This window comes from Sorex araneus, chromosome 2 (genome assembly GCF_027595985.1).
Source record: "Sorex araneus isolate mSorAra2 chromosome 2, mSorAra2.pri, whole genome shotgun sequence".
In the NCBI taxonomy this organism is placed as follows: Eukaryota; Metazoa; Chordata; class Mammalia; order Eulipotyphla; family Soricidae; genus Sorex; species Sorex araneus.
The window spans coordinates 143,432,147-143,451,730 of NC_073303.1; the positions used below are offsets into that span (position 1 = coordinate 143,432,147).

The 19,584-nt window shown below is 35.5% G+C and overlaps 1 pseudogene; it reads right to left on the reverse strand.

The window, feature by feature from the left end:
• LOC101542038 (interleukin-13 receptor subunit alpha-1-like) overlaps positions 1–19,584 on the reverse strand; it is a 58,820-nt pseudogene that overhangs the window by 15,541 nt on the left and 23,695 nt on the right.

Genomic DNA, 19,584 nt, shown 5'->3' on the forward strand with positions numbered 1-19,584 from the left:
AAATTTAGATATTTCGCATTAAATCTGTAGATTACCTTGTATTGTGTGAATAGTGTACTATTGTTAATTCTTCTGATGCATAAACATGTTTAATTCTTCTGAATTTTAAGCATGCTTATTGTGTACTTTCTCAATTTCTTTTGTCAATTTCATAGTTTTAAGTGTACACATCTTTCATCTTCTTGGTGAAATTTATTGCAGGAATTTTCATTTTTTGTTAATTTTGAAATTTAATTATTTTATTAACTTACCTCTGTGCTTATTTCTTTTAAGTGTATACAAACAAAATACATTTTGTATATTGTTTTCTTTATTGAAACTTTTCTGAATATTATTCCTAACTATACTTTGTGTGTGATGGTATGTGTGTGTGGTTTTAATGTTTTTCTATAGTTCACATTGTGCAATATATCTCAAATTGAGACAATTTTACTTCTTCCTTTTCAATTTGGCAATTTCAAAATGCCCAGTGTGTTTTTCATTAATAATTGTGTCACCTAGGATAAAATCAAGCCTGAGTTGGAGGTATTGTTTTCAGTAATCTGACAGGAAGGGGAAAGGGGGGATTTTAATATCCACATTTAATTTGAAGAAAAATGTGAGTCACAATTGAGCACGTATGTGATTTGGTCTCTGACATTCATTCAGTGAGGCACTGTAGATAGATTATCTGTTCAATTTACAGAAAATATTTGGTGATAGAGTGTTTTGTTTAGTTCCATTTTCCAGATGATGAATCTGGGGCTAAGTGATGAGGTTATAAAGTTGCACAACTTCTTCTAATTTCTTCAAACATGGACACAGATGTGTGAGAATATTCTTAAATACAGTTTGGATCAACATTTCACTCCTTACTGACATATATTTCTTTTGGGATAAATTTGAAACTAGAGCTGTAGCCTTAATTTATTGACTGTAGGATTTGCTATTTGTTGACCACTAGTCTCTCATAGGAAGCAGTTGCTTTTACTTTCTCTGTTAACTTCTCCAAATTACTTAAAATTTCCAGTTTTTGAACCCTTTTTCCACCTTGTGAACTCCTTGACTTCTGTATAATTGATGTTTTAACTCTCCTTCCCTGCTACATTGAAGAAGGCTAGTAAAAATGCCCATGTTTTCTCTTGCACACGTTTGTATGACTTTCCTCCTCTTCTCATATGAAACTGAACCAGTTTTCTCTAAGTCATCTTACCAACGTGGATGTCTATGTCAGTTTTCCAGGACTTCTTTAATAAAGTATCACAAGGTGGGTGGCTTAAACAATTCAAGTATAGAGTCTTAGGTTCTAAATAGTAGAGGTCTGAGATCAAGTTGTCAGGGTTTGTGTCTTGAAAGGGTTCTGTGAGGAGAATAAGTGCCTCCCCTTGCTCTTTTCTAGTTGTTAGTTTGGAGTCTTTGGTGGTCCCTGAATTGTGGGATAACTTGATCAGTGCCCTTTTCATTATATAATATTCTTTCTGTCCATAAGTATGTTCTAAGATTTCCTTTTTATAAGGATACCTTGCATTCTTAATTAAGGAATATACCATGACTGCTTATTAACAAATTACATCAACAATTACCCTCTCTATGGTAAAGTCACATCTGATAAGTTGGAGGATTAAGACTTTACCATAGGATAACTTGGGTACACATTTCCGTTTAACTCATTGTCCTATTATTTATCCCTTACCCTAATTATGGTCCCTATAAATATACTTTACAACTATGAATCCTACCTTGTTCTACCTTTGTTACTTCATGCAATACCTGGAGACTTCTAAAGTACATACAAATTTGGGGAATGAAAGAAATTCATTGGGAACGAAAGAATTAGACTATAGAGTGAGGTAAATTTGTTGGCCTCCATACAAGCAATTATTTTACAACTTAGTGAACAGCAGGAAGAAAAAAAGAATTTATGCTCATAATAATTTGAAAATATATACTTTGTCATACTTTTTTGGTTTTCATTTTAATCATAATCTTGACACAGTGGCCACTATGATGATAACTGCAAAGATAAAGATGAATAATATAATAGTGAAGTATGACTGAAAAGTATCTCTGGAACCAAGGAAAATGTCAGTAGTTCCTTCTAAATGTCATTAAGATGGATTTTTAAAAAAATATTATTTAATAAGATTAATTTAATGTTTCATTCCTACATTTGGAGACAAAAAATGTGCAAAATATAATCCACAATGTCTCTTTCAGTAACCATGTAATTCTACAAGCATATTACTATCCCCGTTAACTGACATAGGGCATTTGCAATAACATTAGGACTTAATAATGGCTACAAATTTGGTCTGTCAAACCAATGAGGTATTTTTAGATTTTGGCAGATGTCATAGTGACTGTGTTCAAGAATTGCTTTGTCCTTTTACACTCAAACCCTTTTAAAGGTTAAGAAGAAAAAAAAATACTATTTTTGAACCAAGGTTTAGAAAACATTTTAAAGGATTCTTTTGAGGTTTTATAACTAAATTGTGTAAATTTGCTGTGATACCTGCTCCAAGAAGAGATTATTTCAATATTTACAAGTAATTAGGGAAAATATGTTCAAAAGCCAAAGGGATAACAAAATCACAGGAAAGAATGAGAAATTTGTTAAGCGTATCAATATTAAGAAGTAAAAACAAGAATTTATAGGTAATTGTGATAGAATGAGTACTAAGAAGGCTCTGGGAAACTTTCAATATTTTTCAAAGCTCTAGTACTTACTATTAAACTATGAAAACTGCTCCAACATTTAGGATAGCTAACTCAAGTCAATTCCTCACTCATTTGTTGCCATTCACCAAGGTAGGAAGAGCTAACTTGTTTTGAACATAATATGCAAAACCAGGTCTATGTTTTGAGATTGCTGATATCTTAGATTTAGACTCCACCATAACATGTATTCCCACAGGTATAAATTATTGGAATCAGAATTGCCCACTACTTCATTAAATTTAGCTAAAGTCTAAATTTCAGTGGTCTACAGTGTACTTTGGGAGATTCTGACATTTGCTGTCAAGGATTTAAGGTGTCACTGTGACAGGGACATGAAAAGTTGGCAACATAGACAGAAATAGGCAGTGGCTTTTCAGCCTTTGTGTCAAAAGAAACCAGGCTAATAATACTGAAAAATAATGGTGTAAGACGAGGATTAGGAGAAAGGAGCACCAGCATAAGTAGATAAGGACACATTGGAAGGATGACAAAGGGCAAAAGGAATATCACAGCATGATACAAGACTGTAGTCAGAGGAATGTACAATGAGAGAGTTGGACTTTATGGAAAAAGATGGATTTTTTATTTATAAAAAATTAAAACACTTTGTACATATAATTAGTAGTAAAATTATTTGATGTTTATAATAGCAGAAATGTGAATAATAGTTCTTTATTTTATTTTAATGAATATAGCATCCTGGACTTTTGCCAAGAAGGGGAGTCTCTTTTTATTTGAACAGTGTATCACAACTGTTTTAGAGTTTTCTTTAGCAGTCCTTTAATGTAAAAAAAGAAAGAAGGAAACAGAAAAGATTAAGATTTGGTAAAATGCAGAGAGGACGACAGAGACTAGACAATGAAAATTTCCCAAAAGCATTTTTAAGTTGAAGAAAAAAGACATGTCCTATATCCATTATACTGGTTTCTGTAACATTTTACTACAGTTCATTATTTTTTTCATTATATTTTAAAAAAATGTCAGTTATTAAAGATATAATTGGGTATAATTTGCCTCTTTTATTTGTTGGTGTATATATGTATCAAGTATTTAATAAATCATTACTTGAATTCTGTAATCATTAGATTTATCATCTGTAATATACAGTAGTGTACAATGCTACAATTATTACTAGTCACTGGTTCTTAAGTAGCATTGATCAAATTAATTGCTAAAATAATGAACTTCAGACAAAATAAACACAAACTGGAGAATAAGTATAGCTACAAATATTTATAACAATAAATTAATAATGATATAAATTGGATAAACCAAAAACAACTCTACTTTTTGAAATGAAAAAAAGTATGCCTATGTGAGATGTGTGTATTCAGATGTGTGTTGGCATCACTTGTGTTTTGATTTTTTTGGAAGATGTCATCAAGACATTTTAAACTTGTGCCTTAAAATTTTCACACAAATATCTTGTGTAAAAATTATTTTTTATCATCTAGAAGTGTATTTTAAAGCTAGTTTAGAGTGTAACTTATAGATTTAAAATGTCTCCGTTTTCAAATGTCTTGGTAGAATGAGATATTAAGAAATCTGTAAGATAAATACATTTACTAATATATACATATACACTCACATTATCACCATGCATTAAATAATATTTAATAGGTCACCTCTTAAAAAACTTATTTTGTTTGTATTGGACCACATTCAGCTATGCTCAGGGATTACCCCTGACTCTGCTCAGGAACCACTTTTGACAGTACTCAATTCTGGGGTTGGCCATGTGCAAGGTAAAAACCTTAACCCCCGTATTATTTCTCAAGCTCTCAAAAATATTTCTTTCTGTTAAACATTTTATTCTATTTTAAACACCTTAACAAAAGCAACATGTTGTGTGAAAATGAGTTTTTGCAAATAAACAAACAATAAGGTACATTGAATTTGGTTTATTTTCTCTAACTAAAGTATATTTGAGCATTTTGGAGGAAAGGAAAATTAAAAAATCACAACACAACCAAGATATGTATTATTTTTCTCTGCAGACACCATAAAATTGCAATTTATTCCTGCATGTTCTCAAAATGTTTACAAGAGAAAATGTTTTATAGACATAGCGATTTTAGATTCTGAATCTTGACTAATTCACTTCAACACCTAGAAAACTAGAAAGGTCTTTCTAAAAATGCAGATTTTTCATTTGAAGAGTTGAGTTCTGAGTCGATCACTCTTTCTTAAGGTTAATATAATTGAAACAGCCATAAAAAAGCAATTAGAATTCAAAATAGGTCAAAACACTCAGGTTTTAGTAGTTTTTCCAATAATTTAATATTTCTGTCAAACTTTTGCTTTAACTCAAAATAAATGTTTCAGTGGTAGTAGCAGTATAGCACATGATGGCAGTCACTGTACTTTGGTCAAGAATTTGATCCTGGGGCCGGAGCGATAGCACAGCGGGTAGGGCGTTTGCCTTGCACGCGGCCGACCTGGGTTCGATCCCCGGCATCCCATATGGTCCCCCAAGCACTGCCAGGAGCAATTCCTGAGTGCAAAGCCAGGAGTAACCCCTGAGCATCGCTGGGTGTGACCCAAAAAAAAGCAAAAAAAAAAAAAAAGAATTTGATCCTATCTCCTTCTACATGAATATGTTTCTGCAAGCATATAGCTTCACAGTAGACATATAATACCATCATATAGTTGAATATGTTGATAGTACAGAGAGAAAATTGTGGAGGATTATGTCCTTGAATAGTCCAGAAAGAGCATCTACTGCATATTCTAAATTTAATTTTCATCTCTCTATCTCCAATTATTTATATGGGATCTGCTATTTGCTAGGTAGCATGTATGTATGTATAGCTAAATCCACTTATAGAGAGGTTTAGCTTACATATAATGATATGAATGATTATTAATATTCAGTATTATTGATTTTATAAATTCTATATGCATATATACATACACAGAATACAAATATTCTGCTTAAATTCTTGAATATTTTTTCTGAAAATGTTATGATACATATTCTACATTTTATTCCATTTGGTGAATTTTCTGTTCTTTTTTTTAAGGGTGTCAATTTCTTTTTTTTAGAGATTTTATTTTCTTTTTTAATAACTTAAACACCAAGATTGAGTTATAATACTATTAATACTAGGGCTTTGTGCATAGAAGATTCCAACCCCACACCTGCCAACAAAGTGTCCATTTTTCTCTGCTATTCTTACATGGTCCTCCCATCTACTCTCTGCACACACACCCTAACCCCAAAGTTAAAGTGCCCTCCCATCCCACCAATGCTGCCAACCAGTTCTCAGGTTATGGTACATTTTATCATTTGCTATTTTCCTTTTTTAAATTTAAATTTATTTATTTTTTAATTAGTGAGTCACAGTGAGGGTACAGTTACAGATTCACACATTTTCATGCTTGTTTTTTCCTCATGCAATGTTTGAGAGCCCATCCCTCCACCAGTGCCCATTCTCCACCACCAATGAACCCAGTATCCCTCCCAAACCCCCCAATCCCATCCCCTCACCCCACCCCGCCTCTGCGGTGGGGCATTCCAATTTGATATCTCTCTTTCCTTTTGGGTGTTGTGGTTTGCAATAGGGGTATTGAGTGGTCATCCTATTCAGTCTCTAGTCTACTTTCAGAACCCATCTCCCTTCCCACGCAGGATCTCCAATCACATATTACTTGGTGCTCCCTTCTCTATCTGGGATGACTTTCCCCCAGCGTGTGAGGTCAGTTTTCAAGCCATGGAGCCAACCTCCTGGTATTATATACTACTATTCTTGGGTAATAGTCTCCTACTCTGTTGTTCTATATTCCACAGATGAGTGCAATCTTTCTATGTATGTCCTCTCTTTCTGGCTCGTTTCACTTAGCATGATGCTTTCCATGTAAATCCACTTATATGCAAAGTTCATGTCTTCATCCTTTCAAACAGCTGCATAGTATTTCATTGTATAGATGTACCAAAGTTTCTTTAACCAGTCATCTGTTCTTGGCAATCATTTTTTTTCCAGATTCTGGCAATTGTAAACAGTGCTGTGATGAACATATAAGTGCAGATGTCAGTTTGACTATACTTTTTTGTATCTACAGGATATATTCCAAGAAGTGGTATTGCGGGATCAAATGGAAGCTCAATTTCTAATTTTTTGAGAAGTGTCCATATTGTTTTCCAAAGGGGCTGGACCAGTCAGCAATCCCACCAGCAGTGTAGAAGGGTCCCTTTCTCCCTACATCCTCTCCAACAGCAGTTGCTTTTGTTCTTTTGGATGTGTGCTATTCTCTTTGGTGTGAGGTGGTATCTCATGATTGTTTTGATTTGCATCTACCAGATGATTAGTGATGCAGAGCATTTTTTCATGTGCTTTTTGTCCATTCGTATCTCTTCATGGAAAAGTTTCTGTTCATTTCTCCGGACCATTTTCTGATGGGATTGGATGTTTTCTTCTTGTAGAGTTCAACCAGTGCTTTATATACCCTTGATATCAACCTTTTATCAGATGGGTATTAGGTGAATATCCTTTCCCATTCTGTAGATTGCCTTTGAATTCTGGTCACTGTGTCTTTTGCGGTGCAGAAGCTTTTTAGTTTAATATAGTCCCATTTGTTTATCTCTGTTTCTACTTGATTACTTAGTTCCGTGTCATCTTTGAAGATATCTTTAGCTTCAATATTGTGAAGGGTTTTGCTGACCTTGTCTTCGATGTACCTATGGATTGTGGTCTGATGTTGAGGTCTTTAATCCATTTTGATCTGATTTTTGTGCATGGTGTCAGGTCGAGGTCTAAGCCTATTCTTTTGCATGTGGTTTTCCAGTTATGCCAGCATCATTTGTTGAAGAGGCTTTCCTTGCTCCACTTCACATTTCTTGCCCCCTTATCAAAGATTAGATGATCATACATTTGGGGTTGTGTGTAGGGATATTCCACTCTGTTCCATTGGTCTGTGGCTCTGCCTTTGTTTCAGTACCATGCTGTTTTAATTATTACTGCTTTGTAGTAAAGTTTAAGGTTGAGGAGGGTGATGCCTCCCATCATCTTTTTCCCAAGAATTGTTTTAGCTATCTGTGGGCGTTTATTGTTCCATATGAATTTCAGGATTGCTTGATCCATTTCTTTAAAGAATGTTATGGGTATCCTTATAGTGATTGTGTTAAATCTGTATAATGGTTTGGGGAGTATTGCCATTTTGACAATGTTGATTCCCCTATCCATGAGAGGGGGATATGTTTCCATTTCCTCATGTCCTCTTTTATTTCACAGAGTTGCATTTTATAGTTTTCTTTGTAGAGGTCTTATACTTTTTTAGTTAAGCTGATTCCAAGGTATTTGATTTTCTGGGGCACGATTGTGAAAGGGATTGCTTTTTTTCATGTCCCTTTCCTCTGTTTCATTGTTTGCATATAGGAAGGCCATGGATTTTTGGGCATTGATTTTATAGCTTGCGACTTTACTGTACAGGCCAATTGTTTCTAAGAGTTTGTTACTAAAGCTTTTAGGCTTCTCTAGGTATAGTATCATATCGTCTGCAAATAGTGAGAGTTTGATTTCTTCCTTTCCTATCTGAATGACCTTAATCTTTTTCTTGCCTAATGACTATTGCTAGTATTTCCAGTACTATATTGAAGAGAAGTGGTGAGAGTGGGCATCCTTGTCTTGTCCCCAATCTTAGAGGAAAGGCCCTTAGTTTTTCCCCATTGATGATAATGCTTGCCATATGTTCATGGTAGATGGCTTTGACTATCTTGAAGAAAGTTCCTCCAAAACCCATTTTGGTGAGAGTTCTTATCATGAACGGACGTTGGATCTTGTCAAATGCTTTCTCTGCATCTATTGATATGATCATATGGTTTTTATCTTTACTTTTGTTGATATGCTGGATTATGTTGATTGATTTCCAAATGTTAAACCATCCTTGCATCCCCGGGATGAATCCCACTTGGTCATGGTGTATGATCTTTTTGATGAGTTGTTGGATTCAATTTGCTAGCATTTTATTGAGGATCTTTGCATCAGTGTTCATCAGGGATATTGGTCAATAATTTTCTTTGTTAGTGGTGTCTTTGTTTACTTTTGTTATTAGGGAGATATGTGCCTCGTAGAAACTGGGAGAGTTCTTGTTTTTTCAATTTCCTGGAAAAGCTTGAGGAGAACTGGCAACAAGTCTTCTTTAAATGTTTGGAAGAATTCGCTATTGAATCTCTCTGGACCTGGGCTTTTGTTTTTGGGGAGACTTTTGATTACAGTTTCAATTTCCTTGATATTTATGGGCCTATTCAGGTATTTCAAGTCTTCTTGGTTCAGCCTTGGGAGATTGCAGAAATCAAGGAATTTGTCCATTTCTTTTAGGTTCATTTGCTATTTTCTATGGAAAATATCACCTTTATTTGAACTCTCACATGACCATGCTCTGATTCCCATTGCCATAATTTACTTGGATTTATTTGATATCTGTTGTTCTTTTCTTTCTTTCTTCTTTTTTTAAAAAAAATATTCTTTGGGACACACTGAGCAGTATTCAGGATTTCCTCTTGGCTCTATCTTCAGGGATCTCTCCTGGAAGGTGCAGGGGTTCGGTCATATGGATTGCTGGGGGAGAAACCCAGCTCAGCTATAGGCAAGGCAAATTCTCTACCTGCTATACTATCATTCTGAGTCATGGTTTGATTTCATATTAAAGAGTTTCATAACTGTTATTTATTTTTTATACTTTTATTTACTTATTTAGGTTTTTACTTTTTTATTTTTTGGTTTGCAATACAAATAATAATGGTTTCTCATGGACCTAATTTTATTTAAATTAAATTTTATTATGATCAGGGAGCATGGTATACTCCAGAGCTAATGTTTATGAGTTTATTGTAATAATATACTGGACCACACCACTAGCAAAGTGTGAAAATATCTCCATCACTATCGTGCAAATCTCGTAATATTTTAAAAATGTTACGTTGTGTTGTGTTCTGTTGTGGCCTACTACAGTAGTTTATCTTCTTTTAGATCATATAGTAATTAACATTTTATTGCATTATTCTACATTCTCGTCCTGATGAATATTTGTGTGAATTTTAATATTAAATTACTGTAAACATTATAATTTTGGAACACTTTGAACAAGTCTTTATGCACTTATTGGCTATTTATATTTATTCATTGAAAAGTAGCTGTTCTTGTCACTATCCATTTCGTAATTAGGTTGTTTCCTTTAAATTATTACTTCTATAGGAATACTTTATATATTCCAGGATTTGAATTTTTTGTCACCTATATGGTCTCTAAAAGTTCCACCCTTGTATGGTTTTTCTTATTAATTTTCTTAATGTTGCTTTTAATGTCATGAACTTTAGTGAAACTCAATTTATCATTTCTTTTCTCTTAGAATTACTATTTTCTACTCTGATATAAATAATTTTTCTGTTCCCAAGGTTACAAATAATGTTTTGGGTTTTTTTGCCTTATCAATTGAAGTTTTAGTCATATAAAAATAGTACTTTTATTATTTTTATATAAGTGCAGATTTTTTATTTGATTTGTTATAAAGCTTTCTTTCATTGAATAAACTTACTGTCTTATCTTAAGATAAGTTCAATATATGTGCATAAATGTGTATATATATACTATATGTGTATATGTATATATACATAGAAAAAAAGAAAAGAAAATCTTTTACTTCTAGACTCTATTTTTTTTTTTTTGCTTTTTGGGTCACACCTCGTGATGCACAGGGGTTATTCCTGGCTTTGTACTCAGGAATTACTCCTGGCGGTGCTCAGGGGGACCATAAGGGATGCTGGGAGTCAAAACCGTGTCTGTCGTGTGTAAGGCAAATGTCCTACCCGCTGTACTATAACTCCAGCCCCTAGACTCTATTCTTTTGCATTGATTTATACATAACATCTTTAAGTTAGTTTTACATTTTGTTAATTATTAAAGATTTATAGGAAATCTTGAAATAGTATTAACTGTAATTTCTTTAAAAAGAAAAACCTTTCTTTTCCTTGTCCAAACTACAACAACCAAACTTAAAATTAAACCTGTCAAGCAGACAGTCTGGGGAATAGGAGGGAACATGGAGACGCTGATGAAGGGAAATATAAACTAGTGATGAGATTGGTGCTTGAACATTGTATACCTGAAACTCAACTATGTATAACTATATAAAATCACTATATAAAATCATGCCTTACTAGAAGAAACATTCAAAAATATTGACATGTCCAGAGAGATAGTACAGCTGGTAAGGTGCTTATTCACATGTAACTGACCTGGGATTTATCCCTGGCACTTCATACAGTTCCCCAAACATTACCAGGAACATTTCTGAACACAGACCAGGATTAAGTTTGAGCATAGCCAGGTATGAAGTGCAACGAAGTAAAATTTATTTGACCAATCTATATTTTTCTTATTTATTTCTAAATGTTACAATCAGATAGCTCTGATTTAATTATCTTCAAGTGGCACTAGGAAATTTGGTAGATATTGTACTGAATCTATAGAGCATTTTTACAAAAAATCAAATCATTTCAATACTTTTATATAAATAAACATATTTCTTTTTCTACATTAATTTTGGTTATGAACTAATACATTTTCCAGTGGTTTTCATATTTTATATTTTGAATTTAGTTTTTATTTTATATTCAAATTTTTACTGTTTTTCAAACATTGTTGATTTTTGAGAATTGACTGAATCCTACACCTCACTGAATTTAGTTTGTAGTGTTAGTCTTTTTTCTATAATTTTCATGAGGTTTTCTCTTCATACAACAATTACTTTGCCTTCAGATAGCATACTCATATCTTTACACTTTAATTTTCTTATTTTATTGCACAGGATTCAAGGAAAGTACCAAACAAATCATGAGAAACAACATTCTTACTTTCTTTTAGAGAGCAGGATAAAAGCATATATTTTGCAAATAATGATGTTCTTAGCTATAGACTTTGTTTATATGTTCCTTTATCAGAAGAGTTTTTCATCTATCCCTGATTTTCTAAGTTTCCATTAAGGATTCAGGTATTATATTGTCAAAGGTAGTATTTTATTGTTAAATCCCCAAATTTAGTATTTACTGCATTATTTAAAAAAATTCTAATTTAAAAGCTTATATCCAGACTATATATTCTATTTGACTTTAATGATTGAATATTTTTGAGACCTTTTTATAGCCCAGTATGGTGAATGATCTATGTGTACTGTGTAGAGTTGTTGAGGTATACTTATATATATACATAGTTGTTAGACCATGTTTATTTAAAGTTTCTAACCACCAACGTGAGTGACCCTGGTCTTCACTTAGTCTGTCAAGTGGGTCTTCATGTATATGAACCCTGTTGGGGTTGCATACATATTTAAAATTGTATGACTGCCTGATTAATCACTGTATTACTGTATCACTGTCATCCCATTGTTCATCAATTTACCCGAGTGGGTGCCAGTAACATCTCCATTTGTCCCAGCCCTGAGGTTCTAGCAGCCTCTCCTTACTCGTCTTTCCCAACGACTGGAGACTCTTTCAGGGTCAGGGGAATGAGAACTCTTATTGTTACTGTTTTTGGCATATCGAAAACGACATGGGGAGTTTGCCAGGCTCTGCCATTTGGGTAGGATACTCTCTGTAGCTTGCCAGGCTCTCCGAGAGGAGCATATGTATATATGCTGATGATGTGTCGTGTGAGCCACGTAGTCCAGGAATATGTTCACTCATGCGTGAGGCTCGGCCTGAGCCTGTGGAAAGCGGCCTGGCACGTTGCGGTGGTTGAGTAGCGGAGGTCGGCTGCTGGGGCTGGGTCCCTTGTGGCTGGGAGGGTCTCAGCAGGCCCCCTCTGGGGCGCCCTGAGTGGAAACAGTCTGGCACAGAGTCCAGTGGCATGGTTATGGGGGCCTCATTTTATGCTCTCTTCCAGGAGCAGCAGCCATGAGTTCTGGAGGATGACAGGTGAGGAGATTATCTAGCACTCTAGCACCAGCAGGAGGTGGCTTATGGGTGTGATTCCTGGGTCACTGGAAATTGGGGGAAGCAAGCAGAGGATCTCTGCTCTTGGATCCCACTGAGCCCAGATTCCAAGATCAAAAAATTCCCCATTACCTGGGACAAGCATAGGGTATCATCATTCTGGTCGCCAAACATTTCTTTGAAATTCTTCCCAGGCTCAGGAATTGGAGGGAACATGATGATCTTGAGCCTTTTACAATCAAGCAGGAGGATTATGATTGCAGCTGCAACAATAACAGGAATGATGAGTCAGATGGTAACATACAGAGTGGTTTGTCGTTTTCACCTACATGCATTGCTTGGCTCCAATTACTCCAGAACTTGTCATCTTCATAGCATAACTTATTTCTTTTAGCTCTTATTCTCACTGTGTTCAAAGTACTAGGAAGAATGGCGAAGACCGTGAAACAAATTGTACCCTCCATGTTTTTCCCCTAATTCTGAATTCTGACGTTTGGCCTCATCAACGGAGAAAATGCTGTATATATATCAGGCTGGCTGTTGTTGACTTCTACTTGACAAGATAAGCATCTGCTTAAAAATTTTGGTGGATTCTCCCATTGCATGTGCAAGCAACCATTGTGGAAGAAAAGACTTAATTTGTGGAGGATCAGGTTTCACATGAGACGCTAAATGAACTATATGGAAGAAGGGTTTATTATTTTTCTCCTTATCTGTGACCATTATTTGGAAATTGTATTGTTCAAAACTGAAATCTTCCAGCATGATCAGAGCAAAGGAGCAAACAATATGTTCACCTTCTCTAGAGAAGTTTTTACAGTTATTTTTCTGAGGCTGCTGTGCCAATCAATAGTAGAGAGTATAGTTTGTATCAGAACTTGTGTTCCTTCCTGGTAGCCAAGTACATTTCATGTAGTTCAGATTGTGCCAAACACATTGTATTTCAGTCACAGTCAACTCAGGATCACTTCTAGGGGGTGAGATGCACTTTTCCAGTAAAATGCTCACTTCCTCCAATTCCTGATTAATCGACTCCTCCTAATTATAAAATAATCTTATTCTTTATCATTGTTTCCTCATTTTCTGTTTTCTTTTGTATTGGGGGGAGATCACATCTTGGGTGCCAGTAGCCAGGTCTGTGGTTGGCCAGAACTTCATAGTAGGCAAACTCCTTACCTTTTGTACTCTTTCTCTGGTCCCTTTTCCATGTTTTTGAAAGACTTAAAAGAATGGTAGGTGAAGAATAGCTGAATAAATGCAAAATGCTCGTGATTAAAGGTTAGTATATTTAAAATTATTTCAATGTCACTTTTCTAAAAAGTTCAGAATTTATTTTTACTTTGCTCAATAGTTTTACTTTAAATAGTGAAAATAATACTTTCACTATTTTAGGGGGCCTAAAAAGCAACAAAAAAATATGCCAAACCATTACTTAGTTCTGTCGATGTACTGAAATAGGGAAATTATTTTTACTGTGTTCAGTATTTAAATTCCATAAATTTCCTAATTTATACTGTACTAAAATATTGAGTAAGTTTTTTAAAAATCAGTTTTCTCAAGTATAGAATATGGCTAATTAAAATTTCCATTACATATATTTTAAGGAGTAAATGAGTTATATAGGAACACGTAGAAGGATTCCTAAAAAATACAAAACACTATGAAGCTGCTTATTTTCAGTTGGAAGGGTTTCTTCAAAAGACAGAGAATGTGTTAGAAAATATTATCAAGAGAGAGTGGATATCAAGATAATTACCCCTAGTTTGTAGAGGGTAGAATTGAAAACCACTAACAATTATTTAAACAAAAGTTGTTTCCATAAATAGGGTAGTGTTTAATCAACCTGAATAACACTTTCAAATTGTTGGTGAGTTCAGTGCTTCATCAGTAAAAGCAGGTACTTAATTTAGTGGGGAGGAAAATATGTTGGTATAAGAATTAAACTAATTGGAGGGGTAATCAGCCCCTCTGGTTCTGAGATACATGCACCTTCATCACTGACCTGTATACCTTCTGGAGTTGAGGACAATGCACAGCTGATACTCTTCCTGCATTTAAGCCAATTCTCCAATAGCATTAGATAACTTGCCTGATTCTATGCTCCTGAGATTCACTATAAATGAAAGAAATTAGCCTCAGGAAGAAGATGGAGCATCTCTTTTGCTTCCAGCATGCCAGTCTTAGTCTATTTAATAAATACCTTCTCTTTCCAAAATATTGCTTTCTCTCCCTTTTTTGGAATGAAATCCACTTACTAATTCTATGATCTCCCTCTTCCCCCTTCAATTTTATTGAGGTACCACTATTTATAATACTGATAATGATAGTTTAATGTGTTGTTTCACACAATGCTCCAACACTCCATCCACCAACAGAAAGTTTGATTCTCCCCACAATATCCCACAGACTTCTGAGATCCAAAAGTACCCCCATATAGACTCAGTTATGTAGACCGTCCACTCTCCAGTTTTGATGCTTTTGGACATTTGTTGTACCCTTTCTTTGCTGTCTATATATCCCACACACAAGAAAGATTATTCTGTATTTGTTTGTCTCTTGCTGACTGACATCCTTCAGCAAGATAGGTTCACCTACATAATGGCAATTGCATGATTTCATCTTTTCTTACACTTAAGTTCCATTCTGTGTATATGTACATATATATGGGTATGTCACAATTTTTTGAACCACTGTTTTATCTCCCAGTTAGCTTCTGTATTTACTCTCCATTCTTTTCATGCACCTATGTCACAATAAAAATTCATCATCGTCATCATTAACATCACATACTCTTTGTCATCATGAACATAACAATTAAGATATTTCTTTCTTTTTATTGTTTTTTTTTTTTGTAATTAGGTGGGGTTTGAGCCATACGTGATTCTGTGCTAAGGTACCACTCCTAGAAAATATCAGGAAACCTTGTGCTATATTAGGGGTTGAACTGGAATCCGCTGCAAGCAAAGCAATTGTTTAAATTCTTATATTCTTTCTTAGCCCAAGATAGCATTTCTTATGGATTAATAAAATGAATGCATGGTATTCTTCAATACATATACTTTTCTAGAGAACTTTAAAATAGTTGAAAGTGTAAGATATTGAAAGGGACATTTTATTATTACGTTTTAAGCCTCAAGCCATAAAACGATCTAAGTTGGGTCTTACCTGTCAAAATTTCAATTGGAAAGGCTGAGTAATAATACAGAGGGTATTTGCTTTGTGTGAAACTGACTCAGGTATGATACTTGGTAGCATCTGGTCCCCTGGGTATTGCCAATAGCAATGCCAATGCCTTAACACAGAACCAGGAGCAAACTCTGAGTATCACAAGATGTAGCCCAGAAGCAATGAAACAGAAAAAGAAGTTTCAATCTGAAAAAACGTGCTTCTGATCTATAAACTCCTGCAGTTTCCTACATTCTCAGTTCTGTTATTTTAAATCTCAGAAGATTCTGAGTCTTACTAGTTATCAAAAATATGATCAATAAGTTCATTATATCTCAGTGTGTTTGTTTGCCATTGCTATATCAATCCACTTCATTTCTCTTTGAGCCTTATTCTCTTCTAATGTCCAAGACACACAAGTCACCTTCCTTCCTTCCTTCCTTCCTTCCTTCCTTCCTCCCTTCCTCCCCTCCTCCCTTCCCCTTCCTTTGTTCCCTCCTTTTTTCCTTCCCTCCTTTGTTCCCTCCTTTTTTCCTTCCCTCCTTTGTTCCCTCCTTTTTTCCTTCCCTCCTTTGTTCCCTCCTTTTTTCCTTCCCTCCTTTGTTGTTCCCTCCTTCCTTCCTTCCTTCCTTCCTTCCTTCCTTCCTTCCTTCCTTCCTTCCTTCCTTCCTTCCTTCCTTCCTTCCTTCCTTCCTTCCTTCCTTCCTTCCTTCCTTCCTTCCTTCCTTCCTTCTTTCCTTCCTTCCTGTCTCCTTCCTCTGTATCTCATAGCCCCTTCATCTCCTCCATATCCAATCTCTCTCTCTCTCTCTCTCTCTCTCTCTCTCTCTCTCTCTCAGACACGCACACACAAAGCTGACAATATTACAGTATATCTAGTTTGATGCACTTTCAAGTTCTCTGACGGCTCCTCCATGGAGGTATTTTTAGACTAGGGACACTTCCAGTCAGCAGCAACTTATATGTAAGTCTGGCACTATTCCTAATGAATTTGCCAAGAGACAAGAGCTTTCATGAAATAGTATGTGCATTTTGCAAGGAAAAAATTGAACGTAGGCAACTTATCCTCCCTGCCATCTGTCCTGTGGACTCTTATTAGTCAAGTAACCACCATTGGTCACATGGTCTGCTTTTGTTTCCTCATTGATGGATTATTTCCTCTTTGCCTTATTTTCAAGGTTGATATTCTCTGGCCAGACAGGCAGGCAGCTGCAGAGAACAAGAACACTACTCTCAAATCCTGCAGATAATTGCCAAAGGCAGCTGAGTTCAGGAGCCCCACCTGTTAATGGGCTGCCAATTATTTATATGCTTATAAATCACCTTTTAAACACTAACAAGCACTAATAAGCATTAGATGCTGGTTACTATGGTTACCAAACACATCCCAAAGGGGATCGAGGCTACTGACATATGGACTCTGGGTCAGTGGTCCAGTGTCTCCTGGGACTGGGGTTTTCACGCCTGGACTTGAATTGTTCTATCCAAATACAGCTAAAATCATATGAGAAAGGAGACACAGGACATGATAAAATGTCTGCTTTTTGTAGTGAAGCCCAGAATGTCTAGAGGGAATAGAACTGTGTCCAACTCCCCACGAGCTATGGGAACAAGCTGCTCTAACTTGTTAAGTGGCAGTTCCTATGTACAGCCACACAGCTGGTCTAGCCAGGCCACCTGCTGTCAGATATTTTATTCCCCTAAGTTTCCAGGGCTGCTGGGCTCCACCGGTCTGAAGAAGTTTCCCTGGCACACTCAGTTTGCTCTTGCCAATAGGAAGATGATACAGCGGTTGTGGGATGCTCAGTAATATTTAGTGAGATCCAAGGAAAGGTTTCAGGTGAAAAGAAAAAAAAAACACAACATATTTTTGCTTCCAGCAAACTGAAGGCATTTTCTCTCTTCTTTTATAGTAGCAAGAAAGCAACCATCCATGACCCAAAACTCTTTTTAGAGTAGAGCAAGAAAAGTACCTTCTGTCTTTAACTGGTTTTACAAACAGAATATAGGAAAATCACGCCAAGTGACATTGGCTATGAAATGGCTGCTCCAGGAACCTATTGACTCTAGGGCGTTAGTGAGCAGTGGCCTAACCAAGGGATCAAGAACTGATTGTCAGAATCTTTTTTGTGACTGATCCAGGAAAAACTTTTATCACGACTGCTAAAAGATACCAGTCACCAATAGATGTTGACATTATAAAGAAGTTGCTTACTTTTCAACAAATGTTTGACTTGATGCCATTAATGACCAACTTCCTACTACTAGAGGGCAACTAAGTTAATTTAGACCTAATGTATTAGTATAGCCACCATACATGTTCTCCCCTCCATGGGAAAATCAAGAAAATGGAGGTGGCTTTGAATAAATATTTAGGTTTTTAATAAAATTTATAACAGTAGGGGGAATATATTGCTTCCACTGCCTTTGGGTATTTCCTGATCTATGAATTACTATGTTATAAAGAGGAAAATTATATACAGGTCTTATAACATCTCTTACTATGTATTTAATGTAGCTAAGGAACTGTTACATTGTTTGGGAATCATACTTATGCCCATGCTGGGGATTTACTTCTTATTCCATTGTTACTTTTTGTTTGTTTGGGCACCATCTTAAAAAATAAGTAGGACTTACTCCTGGCTCTATGCTCAGGGGTGGCTACTGGAATTGCTCAGAGGACTTGAGGAGAAATGAAACAAAGTCAGCCAAGAGTAAGGTGAGTTCCTTAATGGCGATTCTCTCCAAGATGTTACTTCTTTGGAGAATATATACTTGTACTTAAATCTTAAAAGACCTTCTTCTATTCTCCTATGTTTGATAAACTGAACGGTAACCTAAGAATTGAGAGTTTCTATAGATGGACAAAGTTCTGGTCAAGGTTTTGAGGAGTGTAATAAATAGGATTATTCCCCAAATGAAATATTTAGGCATAAGTATGGTACTATGTTACCAGTGAAAGAGAAAATGTACAACTAAGGAAAGGTCAAAAGCGAATCAGTTGTGTTGAAATATTGTCAAAATATAAAGGCTGCAAAGAATTCCTAGATGAAAAGGCAGTCAACCATGTGGATTGTAGAGAGACGTTTAGGGAGAAACTTATGGCCCTTTGGTCTTGCTCCAGCACACTGGTAGTGAGGTTGTCAAGGTGAAGGAATAATTTGTAAATGTATGCATGACTGATTTACTAAGGAACCAAGTCATTTGACATGTCACGGGAAAGCAGATTAATCTACCATGCGGGTGGGAACTTAACACATCCCAACTTCCAATCCTTCTCTTTATAGGGAGTGCTCAAACAGAAAGAGAGAAGACAGGAATCAGGCTCAAGCCTACTTGTGCTTCTAAGTAGCTGTGACATTGGAAAATAGTTTCTCATTTTGGGGGCCTTAGTTTTCACCTTCCTTTCTGTGTGCTTTATAAGGATATATGCGTTTGTGCCACCAGAGTTAAGTGTAAATCTAGTAAATCTGAATGTCTTGAAATAAAATATTACCAGTGAGGAAGATAATAATACTACTAACAGTAATTATGACTCCATCTAAATCTTTTGACTGTGGATGAATGCTTTCAGAATTGATATGAGAAATGTATTGTATAAAATGCATAAAGTAATGTAAGACTGTTCTCGGCAGAACTCTAAAGTGCCAAATAAAGAACAAATGGGGAGAAAATACAGATAATAATTAAATGCCAACAGATAGAGAAAGAGATGAGAAGGCCTGAGTATAGTGTGACAGAAAAGATACATGGTAGATGAAGACTCTGGAGACACAGTTCTCATCCTGGTTCTG